This window comes from Sturnira hondurensis, unplaced genomic scaffold (assembly GCF_014824575.4).
Source record: "Sturnira hondurensis isolate 20B ecotype Veracruz unplaced genomic scaffold, ASM1482457v3 Scaffold0023451, whole genome shotgun sequence".
Taxonomy (NCBI): domain Eukaryota; kingdom Metazoa; phylum Chordata; class Mammalia; order Chiroptera; family Phyllostomidae; genus Sturnira; species Sturnira hondurensis.
This window is the reverse complement of record NW_028096082.1, coordinates 507,753-519,666: the sequence shown is the minus strand read 5'-3', so window position 1 is coordinate 519,666 and position 11,914 is coordinate 507,753. Positions and strand designations below refer to the sequence as shown.

General features: G+C 45.2%; 1 pseudogene; it reads left to right on the top strand.

The window, feature by feature from the left end:
* The first annotated feature begins 11,569 nt into the window (after positions 1-11,569).
* Positions 11,570-11,914, top strand: part of LOC118981051 (transmembrane protein 242-like) — a 31,477-nt pseudogene continuing 31,132 nt past the window's right edge.

The following is an 11,914-nucleotide window of genomic DNA, read 5'->3' as shown; positions in this document are numbered from 1 at the left end:
CACCAGCCAGGCTATTTACAGAAACTTTTTGATTTCTTCCTTGATCCCTTTATTGATCCATTCATTGTTTAATAGCATGCTATTCAATCTCCATGGATGTGAGTGTTTTTGAGTTTTCTGTTTGAGGTTGGTTTCTAGTTTCAGGCCCAATGGTCTGAGAAAATTCTGAATATGATTTCCATTTTCTTGAACTTGCTGAGTCTGGTTTTGTGTCCTATCATGTGGTCTATCTTTGAAAATGTTCTGTGCTCATTTGCAAAGAATGTATGTTTTGCTTCTTTGGGATGAAGGTTTCTGTACATATCAGTTAAGTCCATTTGATCCAGGGCATTGTTCAATACTGTAATATCCTTGTTGGTATTTTGTTTGGAAGAGCTATCCATTTTTGACAGTGGGGTGTTAAAATACCCAAATGTAAGAGTGCTGCTGTTATATCTCTCTGAAGTCCTCCAAGATTTTCCTTATATATTTGGGTGTCCCTATGTTGGATGCATTTATATTTATAATATTTATATCTCTTGATGGATTCTTCCCTTGAATATTATGAAGTGTCCTTCAGTGTCTCTTTTTATGGCTTTTGTTTGGAAGTCTGTTTTGTCTGATATAAGTATAGCTACCCCAGCTTTTTTTTCCTGTTCATCTGCTTAGAACATTTTTTCCAACCCTTCACTTCCAGTACTGGCAGGTCTTTTTTTAAATATTTTTTTTCTGATTTTGTTCTCTTGTAGGCTGCATATATACAGGTCATGCTTTTTCATCCATTCAGCTACATTATGTGTTTTGATTGGAACATTTAACCCATTAATATTTAAGGTTATTATAGATAGGTATTTACCCATTTCCCCCCTTTGTACCTGTGTTACTCTCTCTCTAAATCTTTGCCTTTCTATTTTTATATTAGTCCCTTTAGCATATTTTATTGAGCTGGTTTGGTAGAGGTGTATTCTTTCAGCCTTCTTTTGTCTGGGAAAGTCCATATTTTGCCTTGCATTTTAGTTGAGAGGTTCGCTGGGTAGAATAACTTGGTTGTAGGCCTTTGTTTTCTATTACTTAGTATCTTTTGCCATTCTCTCCTGGATTGGAGTGTTTCTGTTTAGAAATCAGCTGGTAGTCTAATCAGAGTTCCTCTGCATGTTACTTCTTGTTCCTCCCATGGTGCTGTTAAGATCGTCTTTTTCTCCTTAATACTTATTTTTTAAAATATATTTTATTGATTATACCATTACAGTTGTTCTATTGCCCCCTTCATTCCCCTCCACCCGCACACTCCCTTCCCCACCATTCTCCCCACCTTAGTTTATAACCACGTGTCTCAAGTTCTTTAGAATCTATATTTCCCCCACTATTCTCGCCCTCCCCCTATCTATTTTCTACCTACCCTCTATGCTATTTTCTGTGCCTTCTCCCCACTTCTCCCCCTCCCACCCCCCTGTTGCTAACCCTCCATGTGTTCTTCATTTCTATGGTTCCACTCCTGATCTAGCTGTCCTCTTGGTTTGCTTTTGTTTTAGGTGTGGTTGTTAATAACTGTGTGTTTGCTGTCCTTTCACTGTTGATATTTTTCATCTTCTTTTTCTTATATAAGTCCCTTTAGCATTTCATATAATAAGGGCTTGGTGATGATGAACTCCTTGAACTTGACCTTGTCTGAGAAGCACTTTATCTGTCCTTCCATTCTAAATGAAAGTTTTGCTGGATAAAGCAATCTTGGCTGTAGGTCTTTGGATTTCATGACTTGGAATACTTCTTTCCAGCCCCTTCTTGCCTGTAAGGTCTCTTTTGAGAAATCCGCTGACAGTCTGATGGGTACTCCTTTGTAGGTGACTGTCCCCTTATCCCTTGCTGCTTCTAGGATTCTCTCCTTCATTTTAGTCTTGGCTAATGTAATTATGATGTGCCTTGGTGTGTTCCTTCTTGGGTCCAACTTCTTTGGCACTCTCTGAGCTTCCTGGATTTCCTGGAAGTCTATTTCCTTTGCCAGACTGGGGAAGTTCTCCTTTATTATTTGTTCAAATAAGTTTTCCACTCGTGGCTGTTTCTTTCCCCCTTCTGGTACCCCTATAATCCGGATGTTGGAACGTTTAAAGATGTCCTGGAGGTTCCTAAGCCTCTCCTCATTTTTTTGAATTCTCATTTCTTCATTCCTTTCTGGTGGGATGTTTTGTTCTTCCTTCTGGTCCATTCCATTGATTTGAGTCCCAGTTTCCTTTCCATCGCTATTGGTTTCCTGGACATCTCCCTTCATTTCAATTAGTTTAGCCTTCATATGTTCCTCTAATTTGTGACTATGTTCCTCTAGTTTGTGACTATAATCTACCAGTTCTGTGAGCATCCTGATAAATAGTGTCTTGAATTATGCTTCTGAGAGGCTGGCAATTTCTCGGTTGCTTAGAGTTATTGGCTCTGGGACTTTGAGATCTTCTTGCACCATCTTTTGGGCTGTTCGTGCCTGTTCTGTAGCAGGATCAGAGCCCTAATGTGTTCACTAGAACAAGGCAACTAAGTCGCTGGGTGTCGCTGGGGGTGGGGTCAAAGAGGGACAATGGCTCTCATCAGTATTGCAGGGCAACTAAGTCGCTGGGTTGTGACGCTGTATGTGGGGGCAGGGTCAAAGAGGGACTATGGCGTCCCGTCGGCTGCCTGCTGCCCCGGCCCTCACCGGTGCCGCAGTTGCTGCTGTCACCGGGCCCACGCGTTTCGTCCCACTGCACGCGAGTGTGCACCGCCCTCAGCCCTCGCGCCCTGGGGCCTGTGTGGTCTGTCTCACTGTGCGCGAATGTGCGCCCGCGGTCAGTGTGCCCCACATCCCAACTGGTTCCGGGCTGCCTGCGCGCCTGGGTCAGGGGACCTGTCCTGACCAACCCTGCTCGCTGCCGGCTACGCCTCTCTTACTGTCCCGTTGAATGGTTAGATGTAGTTGGACTTCCGTGTAATTCAATTTTCTGTCCTTTGGTTGTGTCTTTGTTTCTCCAAACCTTTGTTGTATTCAAACTTGGTTGTGGGAGAAGGCACATGTTTCCACCTATGCCTCCATCTTGGCGGAAGTCCTCTCTTTAATACTTAGCATTTTAATTACGATATGTCTTGGAGTTGGTCTCTTTGGGTTCATCTTGTTTGGGACTCTCTGTGTTTCCAAAACTTGTGTTTTTTTTTCTTTCTCTGCAGGTTCAGAAGTTTTGTGACATTATTTTTTCAAACAGGGTTTATATTCCTTGTTCCTTTTTCTTTTTCCTTCTGGTATTGCAATGATTTGAATGTTGTTGTGTTTCATGCTATCTTGGAGTTCTCTTAAGTATCTTCATATTTCTTGAGTCTTTTTTCACGCAGCTGCTCTATCTGGGTGTTTCTTTCTACTTTGTCTTCCAGCTCACCAATTCACTCCTCTGTTTCATCCAGCCTGATTGTAATTCCTTCTAGTGTGTTTTTTATTTCCAATATTTTATTGTTCATTTCTTCCTGGTTATTGTTTATAGTTTCTATTTCTTTTTTTATACTGTTGTAATTTTCACTCAGTTCCTTGTAGTTGTCTGTGAGTTCCTTGAGCATTTTCATAACAATTCTCTTAACTTCTATAGCTGATAGTCTGCGTACCTTCATTTCATTTAGCTCTTTTAGTGGAGAGTCATCCATTCCTTTTGATTGAAGGTTATTTTCTGTCTCCCCATTTTAGGTGACAGTTTTTATTTGTTTCTGTGCTTCCTGATGTTTCTCTTTGCTAGCCGTCTTTGTAGGGTTAACTGCTGTGGTAAGAATTCTATGAGATTCAGTGGTGTGTTTTTTTTTTTTTTTGATCTCCTTGTCTGAATGCTCTAGGTTTGCCCTTTCTTCTGTTTGTGTGGGTTCTCTTGTTGTACTTGGGTTTTTACCTTTTGGTGATTCCTTTGTTGGTGGTTTCTATCCTCCAGCAGGTATATTGATGTTTGAAACTCCCACCTATTCTTGGATGTGATCAGTGGCTTGGGAGTAGGCAAAGTGGATCAAGACAGTGGGAGAGTATTCTACAGGATTTAAAGTACCAACAAGTAGAGAAGAGATAGGAGATTCTTTGAATAAGTGTAGCATTGACTGTGATATTTCACCCAACTAGCCACTCTTTATAAAAGGTGAGAAATAAGGCTCTTGTTAGAAGGGAGGAGGATTGTGAGCTCAACCCAGAAAACAGAGCGCTTGTGTGAGGTTAGATGGTGAGATATAGTGAGAGTAAAGGATAGAAAGTAGGCGTAGTGTGCAAGTGAATAGGGTTAACCACAACAATAATAAAACTCAGGAAGATAGTGAAATGGCCTAAGACCAGGGAGGGTTGCTATGTAGTGTTTACAATATTATGGAGCAACATTATGACAAGAAATATATGATCTGAGTAAAAAAAATAGGAAGTTAGAAAGTAAAAGATCAAGAGTGGTGTGTTATTGGAACATGAGTGAAGTGAAAGAAGGAAAATTAAATGCAATATGAAGCAGAGAACAAGGATAACCAGTCAACTAATGCAATTAAACAAGCAAACAAAATGAAAAAAAACAGAAAAAAGAGAAATAAAAAATGCTAATAAAAGAAAAGTAAAAAATTATAACAAAATATAAAAATAAACAATAAAATAAAAATTATATTTGATAGAAAAGCAAAATTTGTCTCGTTTTCTCAGTTGTTGGTGTTAGCCTTGTGCTCCATCTCTGGATCTGTCTCTGGTCCTTTCAGAGCTCCAGGATCTTACTGTCTCACAGTTGGGGGAAAAAAATGCCTCCTGTTGGTCTTCCTGGATGCTGCAGGTAGAGGGGAGCTGGACTTTACTCTTCTCCCTTCCTATCATTTTATGAGGATGGGGCCAGGTCTGGGCTGCAACATTCATAGTTGCCCAGTCTCCAGCCCAGGTCCTCCATGTACTGCTGGGCCCCCACTGTCCACCTGTGCCAGTCCAGGACCTTTAATCCACCAGTTGTGACCCATGAGGTGCACTGATTAGGAGCAACTCACACCCCAGCTCCTCCTTCTTTGCTGCCTGGGTGCTGCATACTCTCTAAGTCCCTTCAGGGCAGTTCAGCTCCTCCACTAAATTAAGACTCTCTGGGGAGTAAACTGTGGTATGCCTACTCCTCCCTTTTTGCTAGCCCAGTCCCTGAACAAGTTAGCACATTAAACAGCAGCTGAGAGCCTTTTTTTGAGTAAACTCCTCTTGTTTAAGCCGGCCATTCTTAACAAGCACCAGGCTTTTCATACAGTCCTACTCTCTGACCAGTCCGGAGACTATCTGGCTCAGGGTCTGACTTGGCCCAACTCTTTCTTCTCCAGGTGTCACCAAGCTCCCAAATTTCTCTGGTAATGGCCTAGCCAGTGAACATAGTCCCAGCAGGTGAACACAGACTCTGTGCGTCTCCCACTTCATCTTTATTACACCCAGCAACCTCAAGCATCCAGGTCTCTCATGGATGGGGCTGTCTTCCCTGCTCTTGTAGTAGAGGGAGCTGAGGGATTACAATAGCTGATCTGAATCTCCTCCAAAGCTCCTCCAGCAGCTGCTGCCCCCAGTGCCAGGTGCCAGGCTGGTCCCAGCCTTGGCTCAGATCCAGGTACCTTACCATCCCAATGCAATCTCCTTACCATTTGTTTTTCAATGTCCTCTGCAATTTTGATCTCCAAGCTTCATATAAACTGGGATTCTGTTGGCTGTTCACTCTGTTCCTCAGAAGATCAACTAGGTCTTCCAACTGGGTGCAGGAGCAAGTGCTCCCACCTACCTTGCTGCCATCTTCCCCTGAATCTGAACTCTTCTTAAAAATAGTGTTTTGAACTATGCATCCTGTAAATTTTTTTGTTTCCATTTTACTTAGGTTTTTTTTTTCTGGAGTTTTGTTCTGTTGTTTCATTTGGAACAAGCAGCCATTTTGGCTGCTTCCCCGTGTTTGTTTCTATGTATTAGGTAGAACTGCTACGACTTCTGGTCTTCTTAGAGTGGCCTTGTGTAGTAGGTATAATATGGAGCCCAGTGGTATTGCATCCTTGTTGCCTGAGTGGGTTTTTCCAATTGCACTTCCCTTATGGGTTCTGTGCACCTTCCTACACTAGTTAAGTCTTGATTGCTGTTGGCACATCAATAAGAGAGATTTGTCCCCCAGGCCAATTTGGCTGAGAGGACCCACTTTGACTGCCTCTGTGCAGGGGCCCACACTACAGAGTAGAACTTGTTTCAGCAGGGCTCTGGTGCCCTCTTGAGTTCATCCCTTGAATGTGTCATGCATGGAAGCGGTTGTGTGGTGCACCAGTATGATCTGAAGTTGTCATGACACTGTAGCCTCCTTGGAGGTATACTGCAAGGGCAGCTGCTGCTTATTCCCTTTCCAGAGCCACCTGGCATGAGCTACTAAGCAATCTGAGGGTGGTTGCCACTTGTGCTGTACTTGGAGATGCCCAGGAGAGGCCAGGCTGTGAACTAAGACTAGTTGTTGGTAAGTGCTGGGCTTGGGGCAGCTTACCAACAGTTATGAAACATTTTGAGGCCATATGCTACTTGTTTTGGGGTTTGTGGGCCTTTGAGAGATTTTTTAAAAGTCTGCATCATTTGCCAAGACAGGCTGTTTGTATGGAAACACCACTAGAAGCAGCTTGGTTGGGCCAGTAAGTTGAATGGAGTGGGGTCTCAGGGAATCACCTAACCGGGCAAACAGTAAAAGCCAGGTTGGTGAATACTCAGATATGGCACCCACCTGTGACTGCAGGGGGAAGACTCATACATTTGCAAATGTAAACATTCCCTTACAAATGTAAACATTCCCATACAAAAAGTAACTTCTACTTGGTTTTAATATCTTCTCCCAATCTGCTATTTCTTAAAATTAACCAGCCTAAAATAATCAGTATTCCCAAAGAGTCATAATTTGGGGTAGCCAACTCTGCTCACCTTCAACTGACAGAGAAAGATAATTATGGCATTTTTATGGGTAAGAACTTTATTTTTCAAAATAGCTAGTAAACTATCATGTATACATAAATGGATTAGGGTACATATCAGCATATCTAATGAATCAACATTACAGAATAATATTGTTTATATGTAGTTCATATATATACAGAATAAAGCTATGAATATGTCCATGTAAGAACATCCAAACATGTACAGAATTTTATGAGTTTATTTGAGCCAAACTGATGACCTATGCAGGGGAGTAAGATTTCAAGTGCTCCCAAGAACAATGGGTTTGAAGCTTTTAAAATAGCATTTGAAATTAAGAAGAAATCAGGGTGGTAATTGGATTACAGGCTAGTTAATAAGATTACATGCCTCCTTCAAGGGGTATTAGTTTTGTATTTCAAAGGTGTTTTAACCTAGATGCATAGGAGCAATGGATAGGGGTCACTTAAAAACTTTCTCTAAAGAAATTATAGGCCTGGTACCTGACTACCCATCATAATCTACTTAGTTAGGAATTTATAATCTATTATGGCATCATATTTTTCATCCACAAAAGAAAGTACAGGAAGATAACAATGTAAAAAGTGCATAGACTGGGGCTACCTCAGAAAGGCAGGAAAAAGAGCAAGGCAGAGTGTATACGGGAGGCTTCACCTGTCCCAGTAAATATGGTGCTGTTAAACTGGACTGGGCCCTGCCTACTCACTTTATTGTGCAAGAAAATCAACCAAGCACCATTAGCATAATTAAGGATTCTTCTTGAATGACAGGAAGGAGGAGGCTTTGAAAGAGCAAATGGACTGCTAATTTGAGAAATGACTGCAGGATGTTTTATAGGAGTGGTACAGGGTTTGTTCTCAGAATCAGAAGCCATTGGCTGGGTAGACTGGTCTTTCTGGAGATAAAGAGGAAGAGGTAGGGCTGTTGCTGTCTGAAGTGGGATCCTTGTGGTATCACAAGAAAAGCATTTTTTGGTACCCACTGGGGACGATGAGGTCTGGTGATATGATTTATTTGTGGCACTAGATGCAAAATCAAAGGAGTGACCCTGGGTTCTCAATGTTCCTGAAAGGTTTTCTTAGGCTCCGCTGAGAAAGAAATGCCAATCAGCCACAAAGTCAGGCAATAAAGAGCTTTATTGGGGTTTGTGCACCCAGGAGAGGTTCCCTGGTCTGCAAAGTGAGGCCGGAGAAGTTGCACCCAAGCAGGGAATGTCATGGGGTTTTATTTTCATCGGATCCCCGTGGGAGGTGGGGATTGGTGCCCTCTGAACAAAGCAGCAATACAGCATTGGTGGTCTCTTCCTTGGACTCAGGTTACTGTGAGCATGTCCATCTTGTCAAAGTTCAGGTGGAGCTTCCTCCTATCCCCGCCCATCCTAACATTCCGACCTCTTTGATAGGATAAGGGGCATCGTGTTTGGACCTGGCTGCTTCCTGCTGTCAGAGGGGCATGGAGGGGAGGGCCTAGAGGTCAGCTGTTTCTAGTTCACCAGGGAGGGGTGAGGAGGTTTGTGTCTGAAGCAACATCTGGTGAAAAGTAACCCTGGAAGCTTCATGAATTTTTTCCTGGAGGAATCTCAGGAAACAGGGGCCAAGCATTAATAGTATGCAGATTATTGTGACTGGCCCTAGGACTGGGACCAGAGTGGTAAAAAATAGGGAAGGCCACCACAGGGTTATTTCAAGAGTGGTGGGGTCTTGGCATAAGCTGTGGGGTCAGCACAGTTGGGAAGCAGGGGAAGGCTGAGGAGGAGTTAATGGTCCGCAGCAGTGTTCCATTGCACCAGAAAAACATACCAGGGGGGCCAGTAGTGGTTCCTGATATCTGTACAGTCTGGTTGCATGAGGAAGCACCTGCAGTATTTGGTTTGTAGGTTAGGAGGGGTTTTTGGCAGGGATGGGTAAGCAAGAAGGAGGAGAAGGAGGATTTGTAGAGACTTCACTGGGAGAACCTGGTGTTTTAGTAAAGCGGACTCGGGTATCTCCTATGGGCTGCACTAACCACTTTCCTGAGGCAGGGGCTGGCTTAAGGTGGGAGATGTGGACCCATACTGGCTGACCTACCAGTTTCGCTGCTGTGGGGGTGGTTAGAATAACAGTATGAGGCCCCGTCCACTTGGGCTGGAGCAGTCCAGGTCGGAGCTCTTTGAGTAATACCTGGTCTTCAGGCTGTAGGAGTGACTGGGCCTGTCTCCGGACACCCCCCCACCACAGGAGGAAGAACTCTGTCTGCATGTGCATGGAGAAGATGCTGGAGGAGAGAGAGATAGGACAGATAGAAGGCCAGAGGAGGAGTATATACTGGCAGATTATGGTTAATAAGGAAAGGGCAGCCGTACAGTAGTTCGAAAGGGCTAAGTCCTGTTGGTAAGTTTGGTTAGGGTTTTCAGGATACCGATAGCCCGTTCTATTTTACCAGAAGACTGGGGATGATAGGGATGTGCAGCTTCCAGGTGATGCCAAGGGATGAGGAGACCTGCTGGACGATTTGGGAGATGAAGCCTGGGCCGTTATCAGACTGGATAGAGGAGGGCAGCCCAAATTGTGGGATGATGTGGTTGAGGAGGGAGTCGGCTACCGTAGCTGCTGTTTCTTGTATCATGGAATAGGCCTCAATCCAACCTGAAAACGTGTCAACAAAGGTTAAAAGGTAGCGGAATTTCTTGTTGGGAGGCATGTGCGTAAAGTCGACCTGCCAATCCTGTCCTGGGAGGTGTCCACGCAATTGATGACCCTGAGGCTTCATTCCTCCCTGGGTGGATTTCTTGGAGCAGATGGCACATTTAGAGTGGACTTCCTTGATGGCTTGGAAGAGAGTGGGATGAATAAACAAGGGGTCTAGAAACCTCATCAGAGCTTTTGGACCAATGTGTAAAGATTGGTGAATTTCAGAGAGAAGTGAAGTGGCCTGTTTTGGGGGTAGGGCTATTTTTCCATTGAGAAAGACCCATCCCTCATTTCCTGGGTGCCCCCTCTGCTGGAGGAGAGTGGAGTACTCTCGGGGGGGTATAGGCGGGGTTAATATCAGTGGTCAGAAAGAGGGTGGGATGTGGCGGGGCTTGTGCGGTGAATTCTCAAGCTGCAGCATCCGCCCGGACATTGCCATAGGAAACAGTGTCCTGTGAGGCCTGGCTACCCTTACAGTGGACCACTGCTATGGCAGTGGGTAGGTCTGTGGCCTAGAGGAGTTTGGCAATGAGGGAGGCATTAACAGGTGAACCTTTAGTAGTGAGGAAGCCCCTTTTCTTCCACAAAGCCGAGTGGCTATGAACAATCAAGAAAGCATATTTGGAGTCTGTGTAGATAGTAACCTTCTTACCCTGGGCTAGGGTAAGTGCCCAGGTGAGAGCTATGAGTTCAGCTTTCTGAGAGGTGGTACCTTCAGGAAGCTTATTGGCTTCAAGGGTTTTAGTCAAAGTTACTACTGCATAGGCCGCTCGTCTTCCACCACCAGCTCGGAGCACTGGACTTCCATCTACAGAGTGAGATCTTCCTTGGGGAGAGGCTTGTCAGATATACGGTCTAGAGGCTGACCCAGGAAGTCTAGTACTTCTGGGCAAGAGATGGCAGGCTCTATGTCCGTAGTGGGGGTTGGAAGGAGGGTAGCTGGGTTGAGGAGTGGTGAGAACTGGAGAGACAGGACCATCCCCTCGATGAACAGGAGGTGGAATTCCTGTAGATGGGAAGGGCTCAAAAGAGAGAGAGAGAGCTTGGTGGGATAGCTGGTCCATAAGGTGATGAGAGAAAAATACGGTAACAGGTTGGCATAGAGTGAGTTTGAGGGCTTCTTTCCCGAGTTCAGATGCGTTCCCTAATGCCCAGAGGCAGGACTGCCATCCATGTAGGATGGCATGTAGGGTAGGGTCAAGCTGTTTTGATAAGTAGGCAACTGGGCGGTATAAGTAGGCAACCGGTATGTCTACCGGTTGAGCTAAGACTCTAACCGCAATTCTCTGTCTCTCGTCTGTAAACAGGTGAAAAGGATGGAGGGATTGGGAAGACCCAGAGAGGGGGAAATGGGCGGAGCTGGAGGAGGAGTTGGGTTTTTCAATAGAGGGAGGATAAAGGAGGGGGAAGGGGTTGGGTTTTGCACAATCTGCTGAGTGGCGCCTAGTAATTGGAGAACATCCTGTCTTAGGAGCGGAATAGGGCAGGAGGGTATGACAAGGAATGAATGGGAAAAGGGAGTCATCCAGACTGCAGCTAAGCCAGGGGGTTCACCACGGGCAAGACGGGGTCCCGTCAACCCCCATGACCAAGATCTGGGAAGGAGTAAGAGGTCCTGAAAAAGATGATTAAACAGAGTAGGTAGCTCCCATGTCCGCTAGGAAAGAGATGGACTTACCCGCTACCTGAAGCATTACCTTGGGCTCGGCGAGGGTGATAGGGGTCTTCGACGCTTCAATCGCCTAGGACTCTGAGAAGTTCTCCAGCGACCAGGGAAGCGTCCGCACTTTGATCAGCTGGTCCCCAGCATGGAGGCAACGGGGATGAGTCCCTAAGGGGACAGGCATCCCTCTAGTGGCCAAGCTGTTGGCAATCAGGGTAAGGCTTCGTTGGTGGCCGAGGTTGAGGACACTGGCGGGCCCAGTGCCCTTCTTTGCCACACTTGAAACAGGCCCCCGGTGGGGTGTTCTTTGGCCCAGACTTAAGCTTAGCCCCCATGCCGGTGTTTGCCGCCAACCACCAGGCCGCTATCATGTCTTGGATTTGCAGGGGAAGCCTTCTTTTTGCTGTAGGTGAACCTGGTGGGCAGCCTCAGCTTCTGCTTCCCCGTTATTGAAAACCTTAAATGCCTTATTTACCAGATCTTGGATGGGGGTTTGGGGGCCATCCTCGGCCTTCTTTAGTTTTCTTGTAATGTCTGGGGCCGACTGGGAGATAAAAGTGAGTAGCTAGGACAGCAGCCCCAGCATTAGAAGCTGGGTTGGGGCGGGTATGGAGCACCATTGCCTCGTTTAGTCTGTTGAGAAACAGCGCTGGATTTTCTCCGGGGCCTTGGGTGACT